At 44.3% G+C, this 27,925-nt stretch overlaps 1 protein-coding gene across 2 annotated transcripts in view; it reads right to left on the bottom strand.

The window, feature by feature from the left end:
* The window catches only part of znf438 (zinc finger protein 438), a 35,964-nt gene extending 9,870 nt beyond the window's left edge, over positions 1–26,094 (bottom strand). For both annotated transcript variants that reach the window (XM_071526021.1, XM_071526022.1), the window contains exons 1-2: positions 25,988–26,094; positions 3,782–3,885 (exon numbers count right to left, since the gene is read on the bottom strand). The gene's annotated coding sequence lies outside the window, so the exon portion shown is untranslated. The remainder of the gene's footprint in view (positions 1–3,781; positions 3,886–25,987) is intronic.
* Between the last annotated feature and the right edge of the window lie 1,831 nt (positions 26,095–27,925).

The raw sequence follows: 27,925 nt of genomic DNA, 5'->3' as shown, positions 1-27,925 counted from the left end.
ATAGGTCAAACAGCACTAAAGACTGTGGAAGAAATGGAAGTGGGCTGGAAAAGAAGAACAAAAAGGGGAGAGGGCTGAAGTGTGTCAGAAATCAATGCAGGGAGATGTTAGGAAGCATAGGGTGTAGAGATCTACCTGTGCAATAATCATGCTGTTTAATCAGCATCTTGATATGCCACACCTGTCAGGTGGATGGATTATCTTGGCAAAGGAGAAGTGCTCACTAACACGGATTTAAACAAATTTGTGAACAAAACTTGAGAGAAATAAGCCTTTTGTGTGCATGGAAAAAGTCTTAGATCTTTTATTTCAACTCATGAAAAATGGGAGCAAAACCAAAAGTGTTGCGTTTATATTTTTGTTCAGTAGGGGAAAGAGAAATCTGGGAGGGAAGGGAGCACAGACATCCCAGACAAAATGTTGACATTGTGGGCAAATTCTTTGGTCGTGAACAAAAGTAGGCTCTAAAAAAGCTCTGGCATTGTCAGAAATGTTGATGCATAATCATGCAGTTTGGCTAGTGTTGTGAACGCGGTTGTGAGTTTATTCCGCTGAGTGACCAACAAGAACATGGCAGCAAATGACCATATGCTGGTGTGCCAGGGTGGAAGTAGATAAACGTGAAAAGGAGGACACTGGTGGACGCAGGCTGCAGAATGTAGGACGTAAGATGCGGGATGTCCTGGTGGGCCGGTGTGGAAGCAGACAACATACATCTCATCAAAGTCTAAAAGAGGGTCATCGGCAAATGTATGACATGGGACACAGAATGTAGGATGTAGGACGCGATGTAGGATGCAGCCTTGTCAAATAGTATGACGACATTAACAGGCTGCACACAGTCCGACAAGAGTTGTACAATATGATGGGGAGATTTAAGAGGACTCAATCCCCCTGTCCATCTACCTTTGTCGTTAGTGTTCGTCATTTGTTAATTTGTTTCTTCATCCCTGCCAACAGATATGTGGCATGTGCGGAAATGCACTCTCACACGTATACTCGCATGTTCTTTGAATGCCTGTTCACAAACACAAACGCGACCCTCCCATAGAGTTGGATCGCAAAAGAATTTCAGTCACGTTCAGCCCCGTTGGATGGAAAAGTGATGCCAGCGCAACCTTCACTGGGACACTAAGAAAACACCTGCGTTCCCAGTCCCACCTTAATGATCACTCAACGCAATAGGAGAACTCATTTAATGGGAGCCCTAGAAGGAAGGAAGGAAGGAAGCTGCCGGCTTGCTAATTTTAGGCACTCTGCATCTCAGATGAAACGGTAGAAAAGGCAGAGAAGAGGCGTGGAGAGGCGGAAAACTTCTCTCTCTCTCTCTATCTCTCTCACTTTACCGACTTTCTGTATCATGTCTTTCTAACTATCATTACCCCCTGCATCCATCTCTCTCTCGCAGCCCTTTGATTCTCTCTGAATCACTTCTCCCTGTCTGCCTGTCTCTAGCCCTCCCTCTCTCTTCCTCTTCCCATCCTTCTCTGTCTTTCTCCCTTTTCCGTCTCTCGTTCTCTCCTTTCTTCTCACCTCCCTCCCCTCCTGTCGGTACCTGAGTAAATAAACAGCGTTGTGTGTGATGCTAATTAGAGCAGGTTCAGGGACGTGATGAGCCCAGAGACAGATAAACAGCAAGGCGGGGAGGAGAAGAGATGAGATTGGAGGGGGTGGGTGGGGGTGGGGGGGGTGGAGGTAACCCACCCCAAGGGCAACACAACACAGACACACAAACACACGTCAGCTTAGCGGTGAAGGACAGACAAGAGTGGTTTCGGCTTTCAACCCAACTTAGGGCGGCTTTGAAGTGAAGGGCAGTAGCAAGGCAGAGGACTTTGAAGGGGCTGCGTCGGAGTGAAGGGCAATAGCAGGGAAGGGGGCACTTGGTGCAGCTTCAGCCACGGCGAGAGCGAGGGAATGTCGTTGCAAACTTCCTTAATGACGTCTGCTCCTAGAGACCCGCTGTGAGATCAAACGAATATGCAGATGATCCCACCACTTCTCCTCCTGTCGAGGTGAGGTTGGGCTTCTAAAAGCAGGTCAATGCAAGGCAGCTTGTTCTTGTTTTGCATAAAATGGCCTTTCTGGGGTGGGTAAGCTGCTGGGTATGCAGGTGAGAAGATACTATTAAAAAGGAGAGACAAACCTTACAGGATGAATACAAAGTACAAACAAATACACCTGAGCTTGGTGGTAACTTGTAACCTTACACTGTCAATGCAGAATTATTATTTGATCAGCTGGGCAGCTGTTTTAGGTATTATTGCTTAGCATGTACACAGGAAGAGCAATCAGTTCATAGTAACTGACAACTATAGGTGGTACTGTAGTTAGAGAAGCAAACCTCTGGCCTCGGCCTTGCTGGTTTGAATCCCCAAATTGGCTGGGAAACTGTGGGTGGGGAAGATAGGTTGGAAGCTCTTTCCTCTTCCTCTTTCATATTCCTTAGCTACAACTGAGGTGGTAGTTAAGCTTGAGCAAGGTGCTTAACCTCAAATTGCTCTGGTGGAGTTGCTCAATGGCCAACAGTACGGTGGTTGCATTCGGCAGCTCCCAGGTGTGAATGTGCATTTAACTGTGAATGTAAAGCAGGGCTTTGGTGCAAAACTGTGCTCAATCACCTAAATAAAGAAAAAAATCACAATTTACCAAAGAGCAATTCTCATTCCTGAGGATGAGGGAAAGGTGAAACCCCTGTGTCTCTCTCTGTCTAGGAGAAGTTGCAGTCCACAAATTGAGCAGCTGCTGAGGTGTCTTTGTTGGGCATTAAAACCACGGGAAACATTGTCTGGCAGGATCAAAGCCTGTCTTGGACCGTAAAGACTGTTACCATCACTGATGCTGCCGTTAAATTAACCAGACGTGAGTGCTGTTCACTCTAATGGGGGGATTTCACCCCGCTGGCAGAAGGGGCGCCGCAATGCACTAGACTAGGTAGAGAGGAGAGGAAGCCCAAGGAAAAGAGGGTGGAATGGCCTGTAACAACTACCATGCCTTTCACTCTGTAACATGTTTCAAGAGATGATGTTAATAGATCAGGTAAACACTGTCTTTAGTGTTATCCAGAGACGTTTCATGATTTAAAGACATCTTACGATCCAAGATTATAACTAGATTGGTAATGACAGGTGCAGGGAAAACCTTGCCGTCACGAAGATTTACATAAGCTTTTAATCTCAAGTTAAGTCCAGTGCAAACACTGATAGAGAGAGAGAGAGAGAGACAGCGAGAGAGAGAGGAGAGAGTAAAGTAGAAAGCAGAGAGGATCACCGTATAAGAGAGATTGAGGAGGAGAGGGGAAATGGAGGGAAATGTGATGGCTGGATAGATGAGCTATTTTTATAATGAGGTCAATGTGAGCTGTGGGATTTCATTCTCCTGGGAGACACACACACACACACACACACACACACACACACACACACACACAGAGGAACTGTGGTCCCGTATGGCTCCTGCTGAGTAGGGCTGCCTCTGTCAACAGGAAGAAGAGGAGGAGGAGAAGAAGAAGAGAGGGCAAGGAAGGGAGAAAGAGTCACAACCCTGGATGTCAGAGAGAGGAATCTGACCATAACCTGGTTGGTCGGACCGTTCTTCTCATTTTTTCCCCTCTAGTTCTTGTATGTTAACAAGATGGATGTTCAATAATTGAACGAGACTGACACTCACTAATGTTCTTTAGATCACTCACCTTGCCTATGAGTGTGTCTCCAAATAGCTTTGGAAGATACAATGACAGAAGACGACTGATGCTCAACCCAAATTAAACAAGAGTACTCACTGATTGGATGGTTCCTTCCTCCTCAGCTCCTCCCTCGGTTGCGGCTCCTCCTCTTTCGGGGCGGTGCCGGGGTTGTGGTCCTGTCCCCTCCTCTCCACGCTCCCCTGGAAACACATCGAACATGAACCCTCAAACTGAACACCCCAAAAAACACAGTCACATGAGCCTCGTTTCGGGGAAATTGCCCTTTAGTTTCAGGAAAATTCAATAAGGAATTAAGCAATTTGTACAGATAAGAGGGTCTCCTTTTTTTGCATTTAGCGGATGCTGTAATGCAGAGTGACTTACAATGAGTGCAACAATAGGGCAAGCGTTAATTTATCCCACAAAGTCCTAGAGGCATCCTCGAATTAGGTGGAGGGTCTCACACGCGATCTGTTTGTGTCAAGGTGTAACGAGTAACATGGTGCGACGACAAAGTACATTCGGCAGCGACATGATTCGCACACTAGGACAGTTATGCATGGCCTGTTTCACAAGCACACACAATGCACGAGCTCCCCTCTCTCTCCCGTGCACCCCCTTCCCCGCTCTAAATGCCTGTCGCTTTGGCCCTCCATTAAGCGAAGCGAGAGCTCGTTTAGCCAACAGTGTCTAGGCGGTTGGGGACGCGGGCTGCCCACTCAGTCAGATCCAGCCGTATTAAATAAATAAGGAGCGCTCTTCTGTGTAAATTATTCATTTAACACGCCTTATCCTCTTCCAACAACCTTGTTAGAGCACCTCAGGAGTGGAAAAGGGGGGGGGGGGTGTGTGTGTGGGGCAAAGGAGGGAAAAAGTGGAGGGGGCGAAGCAGACACTCCGGTTCATGTGCGACTCAGCAGAACCTGTGGTGCATCTCTAAGCTCTCTGGCTGCTCAGTCAGGTAGGGGGGCTAATTCGCCCTGACACCTCCTTTGTTTCAGGGGGTAAAGAGCTGCATACACACACCTACGCGTTTGCTCACATGCACGCACGCTTGAACACACACTTGAACGCATGCACAAACTTACACATCACAGAGAGAGAGGGAGAGGGAGAGGGAGAGGGAGAGAGAGAGAGGGAGAGACTGACATAGAGAGAGAGGGAGTGCAAGAGAGGAATTTTCAGTGCATATTCATAGAATAATCATTCTAGTTGTCTGGATAAATTATTGAGAAACGGGAGTCCAGGACACGCGATGCTGGAATGCGGTGGCTGTTTTTCGTGCTGCCTGAACTCAGACAACACAGCGAGTCATCTACTCTAAACAACCTGATTCTAATGAGCCAGGATTGGGACGGATAGGAAAATGCTTATCTTGAACAAAACCACTCTTCTGGATATTAACCTTGAGGACAAACGCATTTTCATACTTTATGTTTGGCAGGAATAGGCCGACACTTATCTAAGGTGACTTAGGCATGCAATAACTGAAAGCAGCCTTTAATTAAATATCTAAGAACACGGTTTCCAACATTTCCAACGGTGCCAAGTTATTTATCAAAGCAAAATATAAGAAGGAAAACATCAATCAAAGCAACTGCATTCAAATAAAGCCAAATTCATACTGAAATCCAATGTCACCAGAGTATGAAGATACACTGTAATTCATTCCGGGTATGAGGGGCATTCAATTTAAAAGCAATCTTTCCTAAGCTTTCTTTCCAAGCTAACCCGATCTACCTGGAGCTCTGACCACTCCCACCAGGTATCACAGGTTCCAACCCTACAGTCAAATAGTGGTATGGTGTATGAACAATTTGTGGAAAAGTAAAATGCAAATACACAAATACCAATGCTTACTTCTTAGATGAAGAGAAGGCTGAATCCAATTTCTGTATAAGGTGCAGTGATGAGCGTTATAATTTCCCACAGTTATGAATCAGAGACAAGATCATCCATGCAAACCCTAATTATGAGTTTGAATGCTTTAGGTGAGCTTTGATTGCCAGTTGGGCTACAACTTCCAAAACAGTAGCCTAATGGCCATAATGGAGCTGGATATGACAGAGGAATTTCAACAGTGAACTTCCAGTGAGTCCCTGGATCAACCTAACAGTGACCAAACCTGCTCTCTCTCTCTCTCTATCTCTCTCTCTCTCTCTCTCTCTCTCTCTCTGCCTTTGACTCCAGTTCAGCCCCAGAGCGGGAGATCGTTATGTCAACTCTGACAGTGCTCATTACCGACCTCTACGCTTTGAATTGGAGTTAACAGGCTTTGGCCCAGGCTAGCCCAGCTAGACCTGACTACTACAATGGGATCAGTGTGTGCATGTGTGTGTGTGCACTAAGAGTCAATCACAAAACACTCTTTCATTTCTAAATAACACCCCCAGGACACTGTACGTTACAGGAAGCAGTGTTACGGAATTTGCAATGACATCGACTCCTTATTCTTGTTTTCACGCACAAACTCCTTCATTTGACCCCTAATCACAGCATCATGCAGCCAACAGGCCTTAGAAAATAGATTTACAATACACTGGTTGATTAGCACAGTGGGAATGAAAATGAAAATCGGCTGGTTTCAGAAAGCCAAAACTTTTCAAGTTTACCTGGAATTCAATTAAAGACCAATTAAAAAAACAAAACAAAGAAACAACAAGCTGGCAGAACAGCTTATTTCCAAATGAGCTATAGCTAATGAAACCGCGATATCCTTGTTTTCTTTAAATTTGGTGCTTTGTGTTTTGCTCTGCACTTCCCAGAGATCACCTGTGCCCAGTCCTCTCCAGGGCTGGGCAATAAGTCAATATTACCGTTTATCGAATAATGATATCCAGCTCGTGCTACACAATTCTGCTGGCTTAATTAATGATAAAAAGCAACTAATAATTAAAATCTCACAAAATGAGATCTGAAACAAATTTGGGAATATTAATTGAAAATTAAAGAGTTTTGTCGTGCAGCTCAATGCGTTGAACGTCATTTTGATAATTTAACATGATTATGCATATGTTAACAGATATCTCATATCTGTATCAAAATAATTTCTTAAGATTATCGCAGTATTAACTTTGTCCACTGGGTAAACAGTGACTAGTGTGTTAAATCCAAAAGTGATGAGAGGGTAGCAAAACAAACAAATGTTGCAGATTATTATATTTTATGACCGTTTCAGACTTTTTAAGGATAATCCGCAGATACCCTGAACAAGAACAGTGTTTCGGAGCTGCTGGTATCCAGGGCCTCCTCTCCCTCTCCTTTACCAGGCCAGTAACCACCTAGCAATGTAAATGATTACACTTGTGATTAAGGCTTTCCACTTCAAACAGGCCTGATGTTTATACAGGCCCTGATATAGCGGATGGGATAAAGAGCAGGTACGGCTCTGTGTTTGTGTTTGTGTGTGTGTGTGTGTATGTGTGTGTGTTTGCCTGGGCGGGAGGATGAATGTCATTACGCCCAGGCTCTGTGGACATACATTCATAATGACACACCAAATGCCATTCAGCGTATTACAGCTGCCTCGCCAGCTTCCTCCTCCTCCTCTTCCTCCTCCTCCTCCACCTACCTAGGCCTATATAAACCACATTGCCTCTCGTCGCCTCGGGGCAGGAGTGACATATGTCCTTTTACATTCAAAATGATTACGTTTCCGAGGCAGAGGTGGCAGAATGGGTTTCTTCCTTCAAGGTTTAAGAGCCGTGTTGGTTTTGCAGCAGAAGCAGGGGAAAATATTACCAAAATATATTCCAAATTCCATGTCAATGTTGTGTTGTCTAGGTTTGGGCAAATAAGTGCCAAGTGCCCTAATGTCACAATGAAGGATTACTGAGCTATGCTTTCCTCTATCATTTCTACAGTAGGCAACATCTTAAACTGGACATGGCCACAGTCCTTTATATTACTTCATAAACAAGCTTCTTTTTCCAAATTTCCTTTTAATCTCTGGGCAGAATAGGAAGCACAAAAAGTGCGAGGTGTCCTACAGCTGCAGCGCTACAACCCAAATTAGCCTGGACCACATGAAAAGCCGTCGTCTCTATTCCGGGCTGGGGCGGGAAAATTACAGTCCTCCACTCTCTACTCTAGCATTAAACCTCAATTAGTGTGGCACTACACCGATGATGTCATCAACGAGGGACCCGAGAGCCCTGAAAGTAAGGGGCGCTTTGCTTCGCAGCGACAGACGCTCGCATACAAGCCACCTCAAAGTTTCAGTCTCTCTCTCTGTCAACTTTAAGTGTAGCTGCTCAGCAAAAATCTGAGTTCACTGGCAAAGAAATGTTGATTCCATCCAACTGGCAAGGAATCAGCGCTGTTCTTTTCATATAACCTAAAAAAAAAAGCAAAACACAACAACTCCTGTGGCCTGGTTTGGCTAAATTTACCCCGGAATTTTAATCCCGAGTCGTGACTGGAGTTTTCCCCGGAGACAAGAGGTCAGTGAGGTAGGACAAGAAAAACTCCAGTGTGACCTCCAGTGACCTGAGAGGAGACAGAGGAGGAGGAAGAGGAGGAGGAGGGTGAGAGGGCCTGGCTCCTGTCCAAACATTGACTGACTGTCTTTACTGCCCCTTCCTCAGCGACCCCTTTGTATTACACAACAAAATGTAAGAGGACGCTAAGGAAATTTCACTCATAGCCGCAGACAGTGAGCTAAGCCTGGGTCTAAAGAAAACCCTCCAAGTCGACAAAACAGTCCATAGTCCAGTCCCTCCTGCTGCAGGGTCGCCGGTTCTTCATGTCGTACGAAGAAGGGAGCGACTTCAACACGGCTCAGCATGGGAACGCTCGCAGGCACCTTCCTCTTGCCTTCCTCCTCTTTGTAATGGAGAGACTGCTTACCCACAGCGTGTGAATTATGCATCGCGGCTCCCAGCGTCTTCTCAGCGGTTGTTCTAGCAAGCTGCCCGAGGACCACCGGTCCCTCTTCTGCGCACCTCCACCTGAAGAGATGGATTGCTCTCACATCTTCAAAGAGGAGTCAATCACTCCATAGATTGTAGTACCACCCAGCGGGTTTCACAAAACTTTTACTCGGTCTCTCTCTCTCGCAGGTGCAGCGAAAGGGGATGGGGCACACTTTTCTCAGGAAGTGGAACAGCGTTGGATGAGACTTTTTTCTTTTTTTACAGCCAAGCTCCAACAAAAACTTACAGTGGAGGGGGAGGGGGGGGGGGGAAGAGAAGAGATCAAAAGCCTGTGAGTTCCTGGCGAGCGGACCCAATCAGCCGAGAGGGCCAAGGAGAGGAGGAGAGACAAGCGCTTCCCTTTTAAATTGATCCCACTGAGACCCTCAAGGTTCCCCTCGCAGGACTCGCAGAAAAGCGATAAAAATCTGGCCCCGCGGATCTGCCGAGGAACTGGGAGGGGTGAGGGGAAGAAGAAGGGGAGGGGGAGAGAGACAGAAAGAACAGAGAGGGAGGGCGGGGAGGGAGGGGGGGGAGAGGAGAAGCCAAATTGAGGCAGATCAAGGGAGAAGAGGGAGAGAAGAAGGGTGGGCTCGTTCTCTGAGGGCGCATCCAGGCATCCTCGTATGCCAACAAAGAGCCAGTGCAGAGAGTATTGGGGCTATCAACCATCAAAACCCATGTTACACGTCTGATGATGCGCTGAACCAATCAACCGCGGGTGTATCTTCATTCTGCCCGGGTCCTGGCAGCTGAAACTTTGGCTCATTACACGCTGGCCTGAGATCAGACTCTGGACGAGGCCGGTGTCGTTATCCGCAGCACGTTCGGGCCTCAAAGGAACAAGCGCTATCAGAGCAACCCAGAGACCCCGCAGCCTGCCAGACACACCGCAGACCTGCCCAGTCGCCAATGGGAGCACACACACATGCACACAATAAGACGGCATGTGTGTCTAACAAGAGCCCCCTTTCCCTATCCAAATACATGGTTGTATTCCATGGTTTAATATGATATCCACCGTGTCATTTTTAGCACGGCCCCATGGCCATCAAGTGGTAAATTCAGGTCAGTTAGAGGTGAGTCACTTCACTCCTCTACACCTGTATGCTATCATTATTATGTACAAATCATATCTGGTCTTTAATGAGCAGTATCTAATTAATTAAAGGAAGTAAAAATTACTGTGAAAGCTTAACCTTTCCTATGAATCTTCACACCTTTACTGCAAATTTTCACACAACTCCCACAACCCTCTACTCATATTAACAAAGAACTGTAGGTCTGTATTAGTTTCTTTCCAGTCACTTTTACCAGAGTTCCCACCATGGCCCTGATATAAATATATATAATATATGACCTGATATAATATATGACTTTGCGAGACTTTTCATAACTGAGTTGAAGCGCTTCCATGGCCTAAAAATTTTATTCCTTCTTGGTTTGTTAATGTTGTTTTTCAACTCAGGAAGGTTCTAAAGGGGTAAACAGTCTGGTTTCAACTACAGTTGGGTTTGCTGTCGGGAATTGGCCATACAATGTATAACAACATTTGAAAACCACCGTCAAATGCAATGAATGTGTAGTGTAAGTAGTATAGGCTAATACATTCCGCTATATTCCTGTAAAGTGACCAAATTGTAAAAGTCCCTGATATTCCCTGAGAATTTATCAAATGCCCTGACTTTTCCTAACTGGAATACACCTCTCAAAATTCCATAATATTCCAAAAATTCTATGACCAGTGGAAACCGTCTTTTACGTTTCCCTGTTTGACACGTGACATTCTGCATTTCAAATTTTCTCAGGGAGATCAAGGGTCCAAGGCCGGTTCTTCTTCTAAGCCCATCATGGAAGAGGTCCTTGGCAGGTAGGTCATTACATGGCCTTCCTGGTAGAAACACTCGCGGCCTCTTCACAGATCTGGCCAGTGTGTCTTGTGAAGTTGGATCTCCTTACAGGGAGGTGAGCTGAGCCGGAGCAAGAGGAGGAGGGAGGTACGAGGTGAGGTCAGAGGGAGCTGCTACACCAACAACAATGGTCTACGCCTGCAGCAGGCAGCATTCCTCCGCACCTCAGATACTGAGCGGCAGGTCGGAGGCAGGGTGAGTGGAGGAGGACTAAAGAAAACATGCCATTTGCACTGCAGCACCTGGTAAAATGGAGAATTTGAAAGAGGAGAGGCAGGCTAATCATCATCTTATTAATCCTGTGTATGGTACAAAGGACTCACGGGCACCTTGGTGGAATCTATGACAGAGCGGATCAAGGCCTGGTTACTGCACCTGGTTTTTACAGGTAATAAAATCTCAGATGCTTTCGGGGCAGTGGAGGAGCTAAGCAGTTGATTTTCAGATATTCTGATAGTGGCACTATTTAGCTATGCGACTATTATAGGCTACAGTGAACCTAACCACTTTACTCCAGCTGTGATGGATAGCCAGTGCTGAGCATGAATAACTTACAGCCTCATAAATAAGCAGATCTCTACTAATATCATTAAAGCAGCCCTGAGGCCGGCACGCCCCCTTATCCCCGTGTGCCACTTCTACCGCCCACCCTGCGCTCCCTATAACAAATGCCCTGAAATCACGTAACTATTCAACATCAATATTTTGACATTTCATTCAGCTGACTCTCCAGACGAAGCCATTTATTTAATTAGCTGAATAAAAATTGGCAGGAGAGGCGAATTCGAGGTTACGTGGCCGGGGCTCAATTGCCACAGGTAACCTTTTTGGAGGGACTTAGTGTGGCAAATTGATTGCTGAGAGCGCAGACTCATCATGAGTGCTAATTTTCAGAAGCAGCGCACAGCGGAGCGGGGAAATAAGAGGCTCTATTTATAACAGAGGGAAACAGGAGAGGGGGATTAGCTTGTCATTAGAATAAAGAGCGGAGAAGAAGAATCAATTTCAGGGTTTAAAAAGCTGACAAACACAGTTCACTTACTCTTCTCTCACTCCCTCTCTCTCTGCCTCTGGCTCCAAGCTCACCTCTTGACAGCACAGCACATGACACACATCATATGGAGGCGAGTGTTTTTGAGGAGCTCAGGTTCCAAACTTCAAGAGGATTCATCTATGTGTAGCCTAATTAGGCTCTATTCTACCCCACAACAGTTTTAACACGATAGTGAATCGGCCTCTTCCAACCAAGTCTAGTAATAGTTGTATTACTAACCAGTATTGTAAGTCGTTCTCGTTCTCTGCGACACCATCCACGTTGTTACGAGTACGGTCACTCAGGCCACAGCTGCGTCACAGCGCTGTTAATGCTGTGACCGCACATTCTGCAAAAAGCACAAATTAACTATTGGTCTAATTTACTGCTATTTTAGTGTACAGTACTCCCACTAATCACTGTCAGACTACAGGGCAGATGTTGCAAATGACCTTTTTAGTAATAGCCTATTAAAGTGTTTTAAGTTCTCCCTCATCATGTTCATCAGTGTCCGTCCACCTGGTCTTGCCCCAGGTGTGTGTGATGGAAAAGGCCTTGGAAAAGCCAGGTTTCCCAGCATGCCTTTGGGAACCAGACCAGGAAGGAAGCCTGGGGCTGAGTATCAGGCAGGCAAGTCCTCCCCTTCTCCTCCTACCCACCCCTCACCACAAACACCCCCCCCCCCCCCCCCCCCCAATCCTGGCCATCAAGTGCCCGCTGTTTCACCGGGGCAGGCTGGGGGACAGGAACCACACAGGAAACAGTGTAACCCTACAGGAACGTGAACACACACACAAGCAGGAGCTCACATACATACATACACACAGGGGGGCGGTGAGAAAAAATACTGAGCAAAAAGTACAGAAAGTAAACTTTACCACCAACACCACAGCTCAGGCTAAGTTGACAGGGCGGAGGCATGGATGCATTTCTCTTTTCAGCCCAGGTTGGGCCCACATGGTGAAGCTAAGCTGGCTGCAGCACACTGTAGGAGGCAACAGCTCCCTGTGTGAACACTGGGTGGGATTAGCTGCTGGCAAGTTAAAGCTTTACCATTCACAAGGGATTCCTCAAGCAGAGCTCAATAGCAAGGATGAACTGCAGAGAACCTAGCATTGTTGCCAGGGAAGGATGCTGCCAACCCTCTTTACATTACTGATAATGTAGTGGGGAAACATAGCGCTCAATCTTCATTGAGATATGCTACAGCAGACAGCAATACTGAACCCGACAATATTAGCCACTTATAGAAAGACCTAATTGCATATGAGGTGGAAGCATATTGTGCTAATTTGTCTTGTCAGTGTAGCTCTCTGACAGCCCCATAGATGTCGACATCTCTTTAACATGAGGTTAGTGGGTGCTTGGCCTCCCCTCCAGTCGTTTGTGAGCTGCGGAGCCTGGAAATGATTAGGCCTGGGAGGGCAATTAGCCTGAGCATCACTGGGCTAAATATAGTCCGGCTTGGCCCAGCTCTGCTCCTGGGTCATATCCACACCGCAGCTTCCACGCAGGCATGTTGGCTCAATCTGGATCAGGTTTGTTTTATGACTGATGTGAATGCTCCATTGACTCAGACAAGATAACAACGCAACGCAGCCGTCCATCAGGTGTCTCAGGAGAAGAAATGTGGGAATGACGCTGACGGGAAAGATTTCTTAAAAACTGTGATTGGGTAAAGTTTACACAGCACACCTCTGGTTCAAGAAGACTCCAAGGGCAACTGACGCTGATCGACTCACAAGCACATCCCACGGCGTTTTACTCACTCACAATGTATTAGCCACTGAGGAAAAAGTTTGGTACCGTTTCACAATTTTTCTCCTTGCATACCCCCAGTTTCACAAGAAAGGCTATTTCAATCAAAACACAGTTGGGAAAACATGCTTTCCCATAGCCTTGCACTAAGGAATGCAAAAAAGAAAGAATGCTTTCCCAACACCCCCCCCCCCCCCACCCCTCCAGTCCCCCTATCTCCCACCCCCAATGAGAGAAAAAAAAAATTGTAGAGATTTTATCCTTAAAAAACAGGAGGTTCGCCCACTCGTTCACCTGGGACGGCTCTTGGACGGTGGAGGCAAGCTAGAAGGTTATAGGAGCCTGGGAATGTTTAACATCAAGAAAGCAATCAGAACGTAGCCAGAGCTCTGGGAATTAGACAGGAAACATGGAGAGTAACCCCTTCCTGCCTGAGAGGAAAGAGAAGAGGAAGTGATTTGGGCGATGGGACTTATTTCTACAGTAATGTGAAAGGGAGCCTGCTGGCATTTATAGGTAAAGTATAGCAGAAAGAAAAATATTCACATGGAGGTTAAGGGTGGGAGGGGGTGGGACATTACTGCCCTACAAAGGCAAACAGCAGTAACTACTTTTTTCTGTTTTACAGGTAAAAGATCGTGACTAGGCTTTGGATTTCATATCAACAAAAAGAATGCCTAAAAATGCTACTCAACTATATAATCCATTTCTGTACCAACCATATTTTTAGCAGGACAGGAGATAAACTTTCACATCATTTTTCCAGGGTTTCTGCAGGTTTCAGAAAGCCATAATAAAGAAACAAAGCTGGGTAAAGCAGCATGTTTCTGATTGAAGATAGCTGATGAATGTTCTGAAACTATAATTGAGAAAATATAAATATAAATAGGACAACAGGAAATTAATTGGTAACGGTCATGAAGCCAAATTTTGTTTAGTAAAGCTGATAAGATGAAAAAAAGAAAAAAAAGATGTTTTGAATATGGTATTACTAACCCGTTTGTATATTAATCTAACAGTGGACTTGCAGCACAAAGAAACCTTTCATTGCATGGTCAAAATAAATGCAGTTTAGAGGTCTTAAGACATTTTAATACTTGTTAAGGCTTTAAACGTATCCAGTTTATTGTAGGACTTTTTCAGACTTTTTAAAAAGGCCCTAAGAATAACCTGTCACTACTCTCGCAGTTACCGCTCTTTGGCTTTGCGGGGCAGCGTCGACTACACTAAACAGATCTTTACCTAGCCTACATCAGAGTTTGTGTTCAGAAAGGTAATGTGCAAAGACCTCCAGTTCAAATGCTGTGCAAGAAAAGCAATGGAGAAAAAAAAGAAGTGGTTTCCAATTAAACATAGGCTCTGCTTGAATTTCCCGATCACCGTCTTGACCGAATGAGTTTTTCTGCAAAGCACAGGCTGAGGTGAAACATAAGGGGAAATGCTCTGGCGCTACACTGAACTCAGCACAAATTGCACAAGACAGCTCAGGAAACAGAGGTTTGCTTTGTACACTGAGTAGAGAACACTTATCAGTAAGTCCTGCTGCAAAAAGCCTATTCCTACGCCGTCACGTGACAAAGCTGGGAGTTAAACACACACACAGGGGAGTACTAGTAAAAGCATGACAAATGCTCCTTGGTCTAAATGATTTCAACAGCGACTACGCAATAAAAGACAAATGAACTCTCACATGGAGTGTCTACTCCGAGGAATCCAACCACTGACCAAGATGTTTACATGACCTAAGAGAGAGTGCTGTAGCACTTGCCCAAGACACATGAAACAGCCTACTTCAAGAGGCAGTTGAGCACTGAAAAAGTCAACAGAGTAGATGACAGCGTAGCCCGAAAATCGCCTACCAGAAAAAGACCGCTGGACTTGACCAGATGCATAAATCTCTACATTGTGCACCCACAATATGAAATTCCCTGGTAAGAGCTAATGTTATGTTATTGCTGTACCCAGGGCCTGTATATGCCTGAGCTTGCAGCACTGGAATAAAACTGGGAAATACATCCATCACAAAGAGAGGTTATTTTGGCAGTGTGCGGTGATGATAAAACTGCGGACATGCTCAGTGTACGGTTTCTAAAATGTTTGTTAATCTATCATTCGCCACAAGAGGAATGAGATAACAATATGGTGTGGCTTGCAGTCGGCGGGGCCGCGCTGGAAAGATCGAAGCGTGTCCTTGGAGTGACATTATTTATTGAAATAAATTCACTCAAGCTGAAATATGTATAGCGAATGCATTATGAACAGTGCTTCTGATGGAGCAGAGAGGGCTCTAACTCGCCATAACATTGGCTTGCTCTTTTCAACAGATGTCCCTTGTGTGACACATGATGGGGATAATAGAGAGGAAGGGGTCTGAACGGTTTAATTTACCCCCCTTTCATGAATGGAAGGGATTTCCTTTTGATGGCCTATTTGAATATATAGACAATTTAGAGTCCTTCTCCGACCAGAGATTCTGATCTTAATTACTTTGTTAATTAGCTGTGATTCACGGGGAGAAGGCTTGCCCTATCCGAAGTCCCTTCGCGTTGCTGGGGGGGGGGGGGGGGGGGCTGAGAAGCTCTCACATCCTCTTTCCCATTTTAAAGCACCAATCCTGCACTTGTGACACTGATTTGCAAGTCTGCCTTTGCTGAAGGTGGGCTTTTTTTCCTCAAATGTCAGCAAACCCCATAGAGCTCTGGCTCTCTAATTCCACTGCCTGGGGAAAGCAGAGCAGATCAGGCTTTCTCCCCCCCCCCCCCCCCCCGGTCCACCGCAGACTTATATTACAGGGACACATTCCACAGATTTATGTTTATCGTTTTCCAATGAAAGAGGGACAGCCGGTAGGAGAGGCAACATCCTGCATGCTCCTCTGACCGTGTGATAAATACGGCTCCCCGGCTCGCACTGCCTCAACTTGGCGGATCGATGGAGCATTTAGCTAATCAAAGGAGAAAGCAACTGTAAGAAGAGTAAAAAGGATTGTCATGAGCGGTAGGCGTTGAGTGAATGCTAACTCAGTGGACAAATACTGATGCTCTTTATTTTCTTGTGATGCCTGCTACAAAACTGCCTTGCAGGGCGTTATCACTCATCAAAAGGTGGATGATGCTTTGCATTGCATCTCAGCGTGATCATCAACCACTTACAGCCCCTGGTATTCAAACAGGCAGTGTGGAATTTGGAAAAGTGAGGTGTACTGGGACGTAGGCTAGCTTGAGAGAACAGCAACAGACAGACGGAAAGGAAAGGTAAGGTCCAGCTGAGGCAGCTGCTTGCTATTACTCCATCCCACCCCCCTCTGGCAGGAAATGAGCAATCATTTAGTACTGACAGGTACATGCTGAACCTTCGCTATCTCTGCTCGGAAACCAACCAAATAATGGATTACAGCAGTTTAGCATTAACCTTAAGCCTCACGAATATCTATGCCAAGGTTAGTCAGTTTCGTACCTTTCCGAGTGTGAGCGTGTATTTTCCTCAGTAGGATAAAAGATGAAGTAATACTGGTGCGCCACGTACACGTGAGAGAGAGTGTGAGAGAGAGTGTGTGCGTGTGTGTGTGAGAGAGATATTACCCCGTCTTTTAACCTGCAAGGAAAACATCAGCTGGCGCAAGGAAAGATATGAAACTGACTAACCGTGTGTGTGTGTTATAGCTGAGGTAGTTGCCTCTGAGATAGGGAAAAAAAACATAACAGCTAACAAAGAAAAAAAATCTCCTCAAATCCTCCTCAAACACATGAGGTGCTTTTCTGGTCGTGAACAGCAGTAATTTAGAGGTCTCTGGTGAGCTGTAGAGGGCTTAGCGTGTCCAACTGGATCTGGGGTGTAGCTGCAGACTTGCCTTAATGCCCTGCCAGGTCACCGTTTCTGCGTGGAAGCGCCGATACGAGGCCAATATGGCTGGTTGTAGCTTGGGGGACATAACCAAGGTGTCAGGAGAGGCAGGACACTAAGGAAAATATATATACTAAACACTGCACATTTTAGAGTGGCCTTTTATTGTGACCAGCCCAAGGCACACCTGTGCAATAATTATGCTGTTTAATCAGCATCTTGATATGCCACACCTGTCAGGTGGATGGATTATCTTCGCAAAGGAGAAGTGCTCACTAACACGGATTGAAACAAATTTGAGAACAAAATTTGAGAGGAATAGCCTGAGCCTTTTGTGTGCATAGAAAAAGTCTTCGATCTTATATTTCATCTCATGAAATATGGGAGCAAAACCAAAAGTGTTGCATTTATATTTTTGTTCAGTGTACTTTCTTTTTTAAAAGTCCAATCCCCTTTGTATGTTTACCACGGTCTTCAAGAGCCAAATTCATCCAGAAGTAAGACACTTCACTCACCTGAGTGCTATGAAACTGAATCAAAGTGTGGTAAAAGGTAATTTTGTTTGAATGAACTCTACTCTATTTTTGTCCAGTGTATAATTAATAAAAACAAAGTAAAAGTTGTACTGTAGTCCAGTAGTGTTGTCTTCACATAACACATGGGTGTTCTCAATATGAACTAAGCATCTTAAAGCATTAAGGAGTTATAGTAGTTTGAAGAAAATCAGTTTTTCCTCATTTATATGCAAAATTATACGGCCAAGGTGCTCCAAAATCTAATCAGATCATCTACTCTATAGGGGGGAACCAGTGGTGTAAGTATGAAGTTTCTGTTGTTCTTGAGTTATTAAACATAACCGGTTATGCTAATGAGGTCATTAATTAAGTTCAGCATTAATTAGCAAATATTTCTATGCCAAAGTACTTGTCTTAACATAACACATGGGTGGTATTAATATGAAAGCATTAAGTATTAAACATTAAGTTTGAAGAAAATCAGTTCTTCTTCATTAATATGCAAATTTATGCAGCAAGGTGCTCCAAAATCTCACAACCTGTAGTGTAAGTATGAAGTTTCTATCATGTACTGTTGTTGACTCTTCCACTTCAGGTGACACTCCATTGGCCCTGCCCTTGGTATATACAGGTTCAGTGTCTGATGACTGAATGACTGACTGACTGAATTTGGCTCCTGACGTCCACGTGTTGCACCATGGGAAAAAGCATTACACACAAACACAGTAACCAACAAACACAACAGCCCGGCTCTTAGATCAACTATCAATATACTAGCGCTATCCAAAGACTATTCTCTGTCAGCATGTACACAAAACATGTACTACCCACACATTTCATACAGACGTGACTGATGAAAAACTAAAACTGAATAAACACTAAACCAAATCCAAGTATGGTCCTATATGATTGAATGAAAGCTAAACCGAGCTTGATTATGAAGACTAAACTGAAATGGAAACTCTAAATCTATAACAACGCTGCAAATAGCCTACAGACTCAGTGTACCTGAGCCGCAATGACAGCCTTCATGGCCTGATAGTTTGAATGCAGCCAAAAAAAAACTCTGTGGGCCAAGATATGGGACATGGGGAATATGGGCCTAATATTAATAGACTCTTCAGGGTAAAGAAATGTCCTGTCTAGCCTTACCCTTGTCCTAAATAGCCCAAATTTATTGTGCTTCTCTATGAAACAAATCTAATCTAACATTAGCATGGCAAACAGGACTGTGCCAAAGCAGCGCGGGGGCGAAATCAAATGCCGGCATACAGGCAAGAGTAAACAAGCAGTCAGCTCTGTTGTTTTGTCTGTGACAGACCTACAGGCCCTCGGGCTCAGGAACCGTTTCTCCCTCAACAAACAACTCTGTTTTCCAACCCCAGATGTCTCATTACTGTAAAACAAGCAGAGAGATGAGCGACATACAAGCCACTGGCCCACGACGCCGCCTCCCTTTCAATTAGAGAGGATTAGCCTAGCCTGAGTAGGCCTTCCTGTGCTGTGATATGCTACCTTGCAATGCACAGGACAACCATATGTCAAAACTAAATAAATTACTAAGGAGCTGAAAGCGTGGTGATAAGCAGAAAAGGGGTTATGACTCGACTAGAGTGCACAACAGGCTTAATAGGAGGATGCTGTAGCCTCTATAAAACTTTACACCCTAAGAAAGGGCACAGGCACTGACACAGGTACACGGCGCCCATCTCTCTCTCCGACTCTCATAAATTAGACCTACAGCATCCCACGATGCTTTAGAAGATGTAGGAGCTTCACTCAGCATGCATTAATCAAGCGATAAAGCCTCGCCGGTGAAATTCCTGCAGCGTCATGCTTTGGCTGAGCCAAGTGGACCGCTAACATCCCATCCCACGGCCCGTGCAGTAGGGAGGGAGACCATCCTTAACAGGGTGGCAAGGCCCTCTTTTCGGCCGCCTGCATCACTCACTTTTATGGGAGTAGGGCGGCGTGGGGTTTAACAAGACGTTTTACTCGTCAAGGGAGCCGACATTACATAACCATAAAACGATGAGGTCCACAAATCACCGGGCCGACTTGTGACGCATGTAAGGGCTGGGCTTGTTGTGCGGTTCACAACCCTGCCAGCAAACTGCACTCACTGAGTCATATTTCTGGGTGTCCTGCCTATCAACCGGGGTAAAACAAACAAGAAAAACATCAAAAAACAAGCCAGGAGTCCGGGAGATTTCTATGATAACCTGTTTTTCCACTGGCCACAACCAGATGAAAGCAGCCTATAGGCCAGGTTGTCCCTCCAGACCGCATGAAAATGAAAACGCGGCTCCAACGCTAACAGCTAACCTAGCTGCCCGCCGCTCGCTCGTCTGCTTTATTTTTCCAGGGAGCCTGTGCCATAGCTGGAGCGGCTCCACTGACCAGGGGCGTCTGTGGTTGAACTGCACCAGTCCACAGGTCCGGAGAGGCGGGCAGCGTGCAGGCAGGCAGGCGGGCAGGCTCCGCTATGCCTGACATGGAGCGCCCTCGCTGGGGGAACGACTGAGTAATGGCAGGGTAACATGATCCAAAGCTGGGAGGGAGTGGGAGCAACCCTGACGCCTAAATCATAGCTGTGGGATGGAGGGAGAGAGAGAGAGAGAGAGAGAGAGGGAGACACTTACACATAAATGCATTTGCGGAGAGAGATGCACAGAAAGACCAGGAGGAGACGAGGAGGCAGCGAGTGGGTGAGGGAGAGAAATAAGCAAGGAGGGAGGGGGGGATGAAGTGGGGCTGGAGGGTTAGACACTGTGTTTGGGAAGAGGCCAAATGACAGAGGATGAAAGTGAACGCCTCTCCGCTGCCTTTCATGCACGTGCCGCACCCACCGCGGAGGTGGGCGGTGCCTCGGAGGAATGACAAGGCGTGGGCTTGGGTTTCAAATTCACGAGCCGGTCTCAGACAGAATAAACAAGCGTAGGCCCAGAATGAGTTATATTTTCCCGAATGTCTAGAACTAATTGAGAGATTTAGGCTGGCAGTCGTGAATAAATTAATCCCTCTCTATATAGGCCAACAAATTTAACCGGGAATTAACCAGTCCTTCCATAGCCACATAGGCTTATGGAGAATCTCTTTATCTCACGCAGCCTATGAAATTTTTGCATCCATGCTGTTTAAGCAACTGGAACCTAGACTAGACCTAAAGCCCTCGGTGTCTCCATTTCACCATTCGTCGTTTTTGTTCGCCGGGTTTTGGAGACACGTTTACCAGTCAAGGTTATTATCATAAGCTAAAACTAAAACCTGGGTTGAAACCTAGGTTGTTGTAAAGGATACTCTTGTCTACTTCTAAAAAACTAAAAGAAAAAATATATAGGTGGAATGTTCGTGGTTTTTGTCTTTTGTTTAGGTGCAGGGTAAACAAATGAATGAATTTTGGGTAAAGAATTTTGGGCTATTTTTACTGAATGCTAATTGAAAAATTGATGATCAATGAACTTAACAAACATGTATGATTTATTGTGCATTACACAATACCTGTTGCAAACATATATAAAATACCCATTATGAACTCATTACACCTTCAAAAACGACCATTCTTATGAAAAACACAAAAACTGGAACTGAAACTAAATAGAAACTAAAGTAAAACTAACCATTGGTAAAAAAAAAAAAAGAGAAAAAAAACAAATAACAAAACTAAAACTAAAACCATCTATACCACACTGAAAATTAAGACTAAAATGAAATGTAAATAAATCTCAGAAGCTATATATAAATAAAAACTATTATAACCCTGTTACCAGTCCATAGGCCATTGCGGCCAGTCATTTTGCCACTTCTCCATTATAGTGGCAGAACACAATTTCCTGTTTAGACCTGGCCTATACTGAGCTGCATTTGCAAAACTGCCCAACTTGACTTTTAGTAGAGAGAGGATGGAATATGAGATCAGAGGTGCATCACTTCAGATCAGTCATGTAGCTTACTGTAAGCTACCAGCCGGTTGCTGTAGCCATATAGGGTGTACACTGCAGTCTGCTCTCACCAACACATTGTGACTCTTTTTTGTTGTTACTCCACACCGACAGAGTTTCACCATGCGCAGGGTGAACAAAATGGTTTGCTAGAAATGGAACATAGCCAGGAACTATGCTAATGCTCGAAGGACCAGCCTAATATAATAATATGCCTTAGCTCCCCGCAGCCTACAAATCCTGTAAAAGTCAGTCATTAGGCTTCATATGTAATTTTCATTAACTTTTCTTGGAAACATGGGTCTAGCCAGACCAACAATTTACCAGGGAAATGTTCACCAGACTATTACTGAACCACATCCCTTTCCATCCACAATATGGTCTCCATTCATTATTCAGACTTGAGATGCACTTTTCTTGTTCTTCTCCTCTCTGCTCTTGACAAGATGTCTTTCTGCAGCACTCAATAGCCCTGGATACATATCTGCTGTTTATGATTCAAGCAGAATGCAAGAAAAAACATCTTTTTTATCAATTAGTTTAAAGATAGGCTAATGGACTGCCTAATTCTGTATCAGCCCTTCAGATTTCCTTCTATAAATTACATAAGAGGATTGTGTTTCTTGACTTATCACCGAACTAGCCCAAATGTGAATGTTTCTTAGTGGAGAGATGCATTTTAATCCAGTTGTGTAATGCTTAGGTTATGGCCTATATTGCGTCTATAGTGTACAGACACCATGCTGGAAAAAGTAGGCTAGGCCTTAAAGCAATGTTTCACTTAGAAAAATGCAATTAGTATCCTCTGTAGTGCTCATCATATGCTATGGCTCACAGTTCCCACCTTGCAAACCAGTTGATGTAGAACTAGCTGGTTTGTTTCAGTATCATCCCCCTCCTGTAAAACATCAAAAGAGAGCTGGATTGCCCTTGGCCTTCTTTTGTTAATACCAATTGCTTGGACTATTATTTCAAAAGCGGAGCAACGAGTGGAGAAAAATCTGTCGCGTGTGTGATACGGTAATATGATCTTGGTTATGACTGAGCGGAAATGTTAGACAAGCATCTAAGTTTCCTCTGCCCCCTTCCACCCTCCTCACCTAGCCACATGTGAAACCACACTGGAGCTGCTCACTGGCCAAAGTAAACGCTCCAGTCTTTCAAATGGCATGTGTTTACACTAGATGCCAGGTTTACATCCCAAGCCATTATTCATATCCTGATGGTGAATACACTATCATGACATGCAGTGTAATACTTGGTTAATAATCAGTGTCTGTGATGTAGCCTAAAGCATGAGACATTCCTGACTGTGCTGCAAGCTCAAGCAGTAGGCTGAAGATAAAAATCAAAAATCTGAAAATTAGTCTGTCAAACCAGGTGTGTGTGTGTGTGTATATAGTTTGTTCACAGTACAGGCACTTTACTCAAATGGCCAGTGTTTTTTTTTTTTTTTTTACATAAAAAAGGCAATGGGGAGCTGCTGCAAGGCGAACAAAACGCAGCTGCTTTGGCTTCTTTTTAGGCAGAGCAGAGGGATTTCTGAAGTTGAGCTCATTGAAACAAATAACAAATCACTGTAGAGAAGACCACATGATGTAGACCACAAGATGTAGACTGCTTTTTGTGAACTGACTTAAAACAACAAGAAAGATGCGGGGTTTCACTGCACACAGGCAGCTGACAACAAGCAGAATGACAACAGAGAGTAGCAGTAGAAAAGTTGGTAGTAGTGCTGCTCATCCTAAAGAGTCAGTTTGGAGCATGATGGCTGCATTGTGGGGGTTGCTGCAAAGTGTTTGAGAGTTTTACCAAATGCTAAGTGCTGTTTGCTGATAGTGGCAGATGGTTGCTAGGGAAACAAAATGCGTTGCGCCCCGCTTTTTATCATCAGCACAAAACGCTGTTGAGGAAGCGCTTTTTCTACCAAAGAAAGAAGAATAGTGTGAGCACACCCCTATGAAGGGTTGAGTCTCAGCTTAAGGACAATACCACTGTTTATGCCATACAGGTCCTATTAATGTTGCATGTTGAGAATACAGATCCAGGTACTCCTGCTGCATCGACAGCACTGGGGAATTGTGAGTAATTTACAAAACCTTGGGTTAAAAGAAAAACAAGCTAACTTTCAGCGCCACTAGCAATTTTATCTCATAGAATAGATTTTGGCTTTGCTACAACCTCAGGTGCTCAGGTGCTCAGGTGCTCAGGTGCTCAGGTGATGGGTTGGCATTACACAGGAATCAACTACTGGGTTGTCAACAGACTACATCAAACGGCCCAATACCATCAGCCACTACTGATACCACCAAGGTGCCCTCGAGCAAGGCAATGAAGCCCTGACTGCTCCAGTGGAGCTGCCGAGCAGCATACAATGGAAAACAGTGATTGTACTGGGCAGCTCCCAGGTGTGAATGAGTGTTAACTGTAAATGTGAAGCACAGCATTGTCAACATTCCCTGGATTAGGGCTGCAACTAACGATTATTTTCATTGTCGATTAATCTGTCGATTATTTTCTCGATTAATCGATTAGTTATTTGGTCTATAAAATGTCAGAAAATGGTGAAAAATGTGGATCAGTGTTTCCCAAAGCCCAAGATGACGTCCTCAAATGTCTTGTTTTGTCCACAACCCAAAGATATTCAGTTTACTGTCATAGAGAAGTAAAGAAACCAGAAAATATTCACATTTAAGAAGCTGGAATCAGAGAATTTTTACTTATTTTTCTTAAAAAATTACTCAAACCGATTAATCGATTATCAAAATAGTTGGCGATTAATTTAATAGTTGACAACTAATCGATTAATCAATTAATCGTTGCAGCTCTACCCTGGATAAAGGTTGAAAAAAGTGTGGGGTTTTGACCTTTACAGCATCTTTTATGTGACAAAAACTGGGCTGCAGCAGATAGTGAAAACAATAAATCGTAAAGGAAGAGGAAAGCCAAGAACACTCCCTGGAACATATACCACAGAGGGAGAGATGTTTCCAGTTTCTCTGAGAAGGCTCTGACTGGAGGGGAATTTTCTCCTTCCCTTTTTGCCAGTATCCATCTTCACTTCACCACAGACGATCATATTCCTCCTGTTCAACATCTTAGTGCTTAATCAAAATCTTCAACCTTACGTTTACTGACACACCTCTTGGCCTGTGAACTGCCTCAGAACAGCGGTGCCGACTTGAAATCTGATAACACTGACTGATCCAGTACAGGCTTTACAGGCGTTACAGGAGTAGCGGTGACGATTTAAAAAGCACTACCCAGCACTGACACTTTCTGACCATCGTATCTCCAAGGAATGACTGATGTTGAGCAGCAGGGGGGCAAAGTGAGTAGGGAGCCTGTCCTTCAGCCGGAGGACCCACATGTTGGCAACATGTCGATGAGTAACACACTGAGTCCCTACCAGCTCCAGGGGTGCTGTTCTGTAGCTGACCCTGACCTCTGACCTCCCAAGCAAAAATAATTTCCCTACAGGGATCAATACAGCATCATGTTAAAAGTAAAAAGTAAGTAAAAACCTAAACCTAAAAGTAAAACCTTTCCTGTGTTATTATAGCATAATAGCAGAGGCTGGAACGTGATCTGGAGATAGTAAAAGCTTGTATTAATCAAACCTCTCAGATAAGAAGTGGTGATTTATAGTCACTAACAGTTTCCTCTCTCTCTCTTATTCATGATCTCAGATTCAAAACTGATTCTAAATCATCATTCTGGCACATCAATCTCAGCAGTGGCCATATTACAGGCTTAAACACCTATTTCATGGTCCTGTACATGACTGCACATTTTTGAAAATGTGTCAAAAAAGATTAAGACAGACGTCTTGGTACTCAATCAACTAAATCCCGTCTAACATGGCAAGGACTTTCCTCTAGCATCCAAGTCCATACACCTGCACAGGTGCATAGACAGCACTGTTGACATTCAGGAGACGATATGAGGACAAAAATGCCTAATTATCACCACGGCAATGCAATAACTATCAATGCAATAAGTGTTTGCACATCTCTAAAGACTTGTTGGGGCTAATCATTGAGCTTACTGCGGGGAATCCTAGTCTGATGACGTATTTCTGCAATGCATATCTGCAGGGGTTAGCCACAGGCCTCTGCTTTATATCTCTATGACACCGGGGTGACATTTATCAATCCGCTGTTGGATGCATTTACCCTTGCACGTAATATCTGCACTTTGTGAAGAATGTTATTTGGGTTAAAAGTTGCTATGCATACTGTAAATATAGACCGAAGCCAGCAATCCTTCTCATTGGATGGAAAGGCTACCGTGATAACATTGCAAAGGAGCCCTGTTTGGCTTCCTTTTTCTAGGTATAAAGGCAACGGACTCCATAGAAATTTTCGATTAACTTTAAACTAGTCTCACCTGTATCCCCAGTAACGTGGAGGGCGCGCCTTCAGACTATACAGAGGCTCATTTTTCGCAAATATCTAGTACAACCGTCGATCTTCATAACTGTTTCTCTCCAGCCATTTTGAGCCAAACCTTCAACTTGAGTCCGTAGGGGTAACAAGTACGACCGTGATTTTTATCGATCACATTTTCGAAGGTATACGGAATAAAATCATTAAAAAAAAACTACAGATTAAACACTTTTACTTGTAGTGAACATTGTGTGTCTCATACGAGTGATGCATTCAAATAATCTAATCGCCAATTTCTTGCAACCCCCATTGTAAGCATAAATGGTACGGCTCGTCAAATTCCGGTTTATCTCGGCTAATGTAGCCAATGAGCGTCTGTGAGGCGAACTGAAGCGTTATAACTCCAATGTTGTCACTGTCACTGTCACTTGCAAAGGCTTCGTGCAGACACAGGACATTTCGAAAATGAGAAAACATTTTGGTAACTTACAGAAAACTGAGATACTAGCTCTGAGACTGAAAACCTCCGGCGAGAAAAAAGTAAACTCTTGAGGTGTATGCACAATATCCAAGGCACTCTAAATCCAGTAGGGAAGAGACTAAACGCTTGAAATTTAAAAAGCCTTTATTGTCATGGCTTAGAGCCAACGCGCTAAGGTCTTCATCATGGCAGACTTCTGTCTGCAGTTTTGGTAATTGTTTGCTTTAAGCCATGCAATTTCCTGTTTAATACATATGCAATAAGTAGATCTTGCATAGTAGATTAAAAGACTAAAAAGAAACATATCACATTTACATTTTACATACTCCGGCAAACTTACTACTACTACTACCACTACTAAGATATACTATACTGCTACTACAGCTATGGCTACTATTATGATTATTACTACTTATACAACTACTGCTAATTCTACTACTACTATACTACTACTTCCAATGCTCCTGCTGCTCCTACTACTAGTAGCCTACTATTGGGACTAGAACTGCTACAACTGCTATTACTGCTCTTGCTAGTACTACTACTGCTATTACATCACACTTTGAAACAATTTGAATAGTCCAATGTTGATACTTAACTTCTTATCAAGTGACTATAATGAGTAACTAAAATATCTACTGAGTATCATGTGATACTAATTAATGATACTAAGTGATAATTGTGTGAAACGCAGTAGATATTCATTGTCTGGGCTAGGGTTAATGTTAGTGTTGGAGTTAATATTAGAAATAGGATCAGCTAAGCTAAATAAAGTGTTACCACTATTGCTATTACCACTACTACTGCTACTATTACTTCTACTGCTGCTGCAACAATAATAATAATAATAATAATGATAGTAATAATCATCATCATAATCACATCCAGAATTATAATCATTTGTCATCACTATGTTGCTGTTGTTGCTTCAGGCAGCTTTATGAATACTAATGAATTCCATATTAATTAAGGTTTGCAGTTCATTATAGGATGAATCATTATGACACACATAAACACACACATAGACATACATGTGTAGACACACACATACACACATAGCCTTTCTACTGGTGTTTCACACTGAGTTCTTGGTGCAATGAAGCATGGTGTTGTTAGTTTTGCGATTTGAGTCACCTGGGGCTACACATGTCCTATTCTGTTAACCACTGTCACAGGCCACAGTCTATAGTCCCTGGCAGGTGGCATTGCTCTCTGCCGGTGTGTGTGTGTGTGCTGTGTGTGTGTGTGTGGAAGGTGTGTGTGTGTGTGTGTGTGGGAGAGAGAGAGGGAGAGAAATGTACATTGTTAGGGAGACAGAGAGAGAGAGAGAAAAAGGAAAACTCTCTCTCTGTCTCCATAACAATGTCTTTCTCTCCCACACACCCTTGCCACACACACACACACACACACCCTTGCCACACGCACACACACGCACACACGCACACACACACACACCGA

Source organism: Centroberyx affinis, unplaced genomic scaffold (assembly GCF_046629955.1).
Source record: "Centroberyx affinis isolate AG114_WGS23_722 - 3 ecotype Tasmania unplaced genomic scaffold, CSIRO-AGI_Caff_v1 ptg001377l_1, whole genome shotgun sequence".
NCBI classification, from domain to species: Eukaryota; Metazoa; Chordata; class Actinopteri; order Beryciformes; family Berycidae; genus Centroberyx; species Centroberyx affinis.
This window is presented reverse-complemented; position numbering and strand designations above follow the sequence as displayed.